Source organism: Sus scrofa, chromosome 13 (assembly GCF_054392235.1).
Source record: "Sus scrofa isolate SSC_HxYL_T2T_F1_AM1 chromosome 13, Sscrofa_HxYL_maternal_Yorkshire_Landrace_v2.0, whole genome shotgun sequence".
NCBI classification, from domain to species: domain Eukaryota; kingdom Metazoa; phylum Chordata; class Mammalia; order Artiodactyla; family Suidae; genus Sus; species Sus scrofa.
Window position 1 is genome coordinate 158,396,764 of NC_139395.1, and position 5,060 is coordinate 158,401,823.

The 5,060-nt window shown below is 34.0% G+C and overlaps 1 pseudogene; it reads right to left on the reverse strand.

Annotated features, from left to right (window-relative positions):
- Positions 1-2,182: 2,182 nt before the first annotated feature.
- On the reverse strand, positions 2,183-4,761 carry LOC110256343 (small ubiquitin-related modifier 2 pseudogene; annotated as a pseudogene).
- Between the last annotated feature and the right edge of the window lie 299 nt (positions 4,762-5,060).

The window sequence follows — 5,060 nt, forward strand, 5'->3', positions numbered from 1 at the left end:
TGATTAATCAGCTCTTTTATAATTGTGAAATGTTCCTCTGTTTCTCTAGTAATAATCTTTCCCGTGAAGCCAACTTAATCTGATATTAAGACAGCTGCACAGTTTTCTCAGTCTTAGTGTTTAAATGGTATATTTAACACAAATCTTAATCTGAAAAATAAGATTTCTTAATCTCAGTGTTTAAATGGTATAAATTTTTACACATTTACTTCCAACTTCACTGACCTTACACAAAATCTATAGAAATGTGTCTTTTTCTTTATACAATTTTATAATGGGGTTGTTATATCATTAACATTTGATATAATGATTAATATAGTTCAGTTTAAATCTCCTGACTTAATTTTGGTTTTTATTTATCCCATGTGTTATTTATTTCCTCGTTTTTCTTTTCTGCCTTCTTTGAGGTAAATCACAATTTTTCGTGTTCAATTTTTTCTCTTGTTTTAAATATCTAGACATAGGTGTTTGTGTTATATTTTAGTGATTTGTCTAGAGCAGTGTCATCTCAAATATCTTTCTTCAATAATGGAAATAATTCTATATGTTCAACTCAGTATGGTAAACACAACATATGAAGCTCTTTAACACTTGTAATGTGGCAAGTGTAATTTAAGAATTGAGTTTTTAATTTAATTTAATTTAGATTATGTTCTACCTAAATTTAAATACTGACGTGTAGCTACCAACTACCCTATTGGACAGTATATATTTAAAGATTACAATATGAATCTTAGATTCATTATAGCCTACCTTCAAATAATATGCTACATCACAAACAGCATATATTTTTTTGCCTTCTTGCCCTCTAGCACTTTGTTTCTTACATTTTAGTTCTACATTTGCTAAAAACCCTTGATACATTCAACACATTGCTATTACTTTTCTTTTAAATGCTCTGTAGTCTTTTAAAGATACATATGGATATAAATGTAGATGTAGATTGAGAATTGCTTTATATTTTCCCAGATACTTACTTTCTTCCTTGCCTGTCATTCATCCTCCAGATCTGGGGTTCCATAAGGTATCATTTCTCTTCAGCCTGAACAACTACTTGTAACATGTCCTATAGTACAGTGTTGTCAGAGGCAAATTTCCTAAACTTTTGTTCTTTGAAATGACTTTATTTACCCTCTTTTTTTTAAAGGAGAGATAGATAGATAGACCTATGTATTATACTCTTAGGTTGATTTTTAAGCACTTTTTGTTAGTGCTTTGCACAATAATTTATTGTTAAATTTATTTTAATTGGAAATCAGCCATCATAATATAGTTCTTCCATTGTAGGTAATGTATCTATTGTTACTGACTGCTTTTGAATTATTTTCTTTATATTTTGTTTTCCATAATTTGACTGTCAAGACCTTGTGTAAGTATTTTGCTTTATAGTAATCTGCCTGGGGTACACTGAGTACCTTGGATATGTGTGTTAATGTCTTTCAATCATTTGATTCATTCTCTGCCATGTTTCTTTAAATATTTTTCTACTCTATTTTCTGTTTTCTCTTTTACACTGATGGCTGGTTTGATATTGTCCCACAGATCTCAAACTCTTTTGTATTTTTTTGTCCATTATTTTTGCTTCAGTTTAGATGCCTTCTATTGACACTTTTTTTCAATTTAAATAAGAAGCTTATTTAAACAACAAGATGCTTGACTTGGGAAAATTTTGATTCATTTCTTTTAATTTATCCCTTTTTAAAGGCAGATTCCTCTACATGCAAAAAAAAGGTATAATATTGTCCTTAGTTTTACAGTGATAAATGAAAAACATTAATATTCTCCAGTTGCACAAAGCATGCAAAGATTTTTGTTGTATTTTTAATTACACAGCGAGTGCAGAATAACTTACTGGAATATAAAGATAAGAGCTGAATAAACATGCCACTGGTGGAGAAAGGGAAGTATCTTCACAGAATTAGTATTTCCCCCCATCCTATCCACATTTGATATTGAACAAAGTATGCCATTTAGGTTTTTTTTTTTTTTAAATGCAGTATTCTCAAGTATGTACACCAGTAACTTTATGTACAATAAAGAACTGGGGAAGAGGAAAATGAAAGAATAGAGAAAACTGTACTGCATTAGTGAGGATGTAATAGGACCAAACTGGGTTTTCTAATTGAGAATGACTTCATGGTCTGGAGGAACAAGTTCTAGAGTGAAGTAGCAGGTTCTTCTCTTAGTAAATACTTCCTATCTGCTGTCAGAATACATCGATTGCATCTTCATCTTTTATTTCCAACTCTGCTGGTGTGTCTGTTTCATTGATTGGCTGACTATCAGTTTGGAATCAGATTTTCCTCCTTGACAAACTCTTGTCATTCACAGTAGGCTTTCATTAGTTTACTAAGTGTTGTTTGTCTCTTAATCTTAAACTGCACCACAGAACCATCCCTGCCATCTTCAGATTAGTTTGATTATTGTTCTCAGCCTTAACTCCTTCCTTGGGCTTTTCTTTGACAAGTGCTGAATTCTTCTCAGCTGCTGTTTCACAAAAGAGGTAGGAAGCCTTTACTTAAGGAGCATGCAAGTAGCAACAGGTGTGCTGTTGATCTGTCTTCAAGGATACTTATTTTCTTTTTTGATTCCAGTCTGCTATTAAATCCATCTAATGAACTCTTCATTTATGATATTGATTTTTTTCTGAAACTTTCAATAGATTTTTGTTTAATATAGTATTCATAGCTCTACTAAAATTCCCCAGCTCTTCATTAATGTTGCCTACTTTTTCTACTAGATCTATAGATTTTTAATTTTTAATTATTTTATTTTTTTAAATCTCTGACTGATAATTCCACATCTGGACCATCTCTGGGTCTGCCTTCTTCATATATTCCCCCATGACCGTGACCTACATTTTCTTGCTTCTTTGTCATAAATTTTATGTCATTAAAAACATGTTGTATAAAATCAGTAGAAGTGGATGTAAATATTTATTTCTAGAAAAAAAATCAAGAGTGGAGAGCTCAAGAAATTTGATCTCTGAGATATGTTTGAACTTTGTTTCAACTTTAGTTTGACCACAGGCTTTTCTTTTTTGTCTTTTTAAGGCTGCACCTGGGGCATATGGAGGTTCCCAGGCCAGGGGTGGAAACAAAGCTGTAGCTGCTAGTCTACACAGCCACAGCAACACAGGATCTGAGCCGTGTCTACAACCTACACCACAGGTTATGGCAATGCCAACCCACTGAGCAAGGCCAGGGATTGAACCTGAGGCCTGATGGATACTACTCAGGTTTGCTAACCACTGACCATGATGGAAACTCCACTAGTCTAGTTTGTTAACCACTTATCCACACCGGGAACTCCGGTTTTTCATGTTTTGAAAGTGGAATTAGAATTTATCTCTGGTAGGCTTAGGATTTGAGCACTAGTTTGATCCATAGACCTCTATCCTTCTCTGCCCAACTACTAGATTTTTAAAACATGAAGATTTCCTAGTTCTTGCAGCTTGGCTTCCAACTCTGTGTTTCTGGGGGGTTTTCTTTGTTCTTCTTCAGTCCTGCTCTGCTCAGGAAGATCTTTCCTCCAAGGATTCCTCAGAACAGGCTCTCCCGGAACATTTGTTTGTCTCCCAGCTCCTAGAAGCTGAAATCCTGAGTTGAAATCCTTCAAATCTATCCTGGCAGCCCACACCCAAGCCTTAACATTTTGCTAAAGATTCTGCTGATTTCCTATTTATGGGGAAAATTTTTTTCCTGCTAGTCAGCCAGGGAAGAGAGCAGCTTTGTATGTTTTCTCTCCTATGAAGTGTTTATCACCGGAGTTCAGTTTATTTAGAGATTCTTTGAAATGTCACTTTCTGAGGGTTCAGTAAAACAAATTTTGTACCTCAGTTGGTTGGTTTTGTTTGTTATGGTGAGAGTTAAATGCTTTTATAACTTCCTGCTTCATAATTGGAGGTGGAACCATCACTCAGTACATTTGTTGATGGAATGAAGGGAAGCAGGAGACCAGTCTCTCATGTGTTAAGTTTTCAAATTCCCGGTCTGTTTCTAATTTGCTCCTTGTTATATTCTTGAGCAAGTTTTTTTTTTTTTTAACTTCTCTGTTTTCTCAGATGTGAAAAAGAGTATAATAATGATGCCTAGATTATAAAATTTTCAGAGGATTAAATGGTTATTATATGTAAAGTACTGAGGATGATGCCTGAAACAGTGAAAATTATACAAGTGCTTGTTATTTTTTATTTTGAATAGGACTTTTGTTCAGAAAGCATAGGATGTTTAAAAAGAAACCTCAGCAAGATGGAGAGAAGATCAAGGTAATTACCCACCCCCCACTTTGTAGAGGATAGTATTAAAAACCACTATCAATTATTTAAACAAAAGTTGTTTCCATAAATAGTCTTTAATCAAACTGAATAATGCTTTCTAGTTGCTGGTGAGTTAAATGCTTCATCAGTGGAATTAGGTACTTAGTTGAGTGGGGGAGAAAATATGTTGTAATAGAAATTAAAATAATTGAAGGGTTAAACAGCCCCTCTGGCTTTGAGATATATATCATCATTGCTGGTCTGTATACCTCCTGGAGTTGATGAAATGCCCTAGAGAGCAATGCATAGCTGATACTCTTACCTTTCCTTATGCCATCCCTCAGGCAGTACTGTCTGACCATGCCAAGTTCTAGCTCCTGAGATGCTCTGTAAATGAAAGAAGCTGCAGAAACCAAATGGAGTGTTGTTTTTGCCTCTAGTTTTTCCATCTTCTTAGTTTCTCTTAAGTCTCTCTCTCGCCAGAATCTATTCCTTATTAACATTGTGGCAATTATCTTCTCTCTTTCCCTCTCCTTTCTTCTATTTCAAGTCAAAATAACAATCATCATCATCATCATCAATAATTTCTTAAAAAGATGAGTACATTGTACTATCTAATACAATATTGTCTTAATCATTCAGAACCCCAAAAGTGCAAAAAAATATTACAAATTGAAAGAAGTACTTAAAAATTAAAAACAAAAACAAAAGCCCCAAACGTTAGAGTTATCTAAGTCAGGTCTAGCCTGTCAGAATTGCAGTCTGGAAAAACTGTGGCTGTGATCCACAAACTCTTGCAATT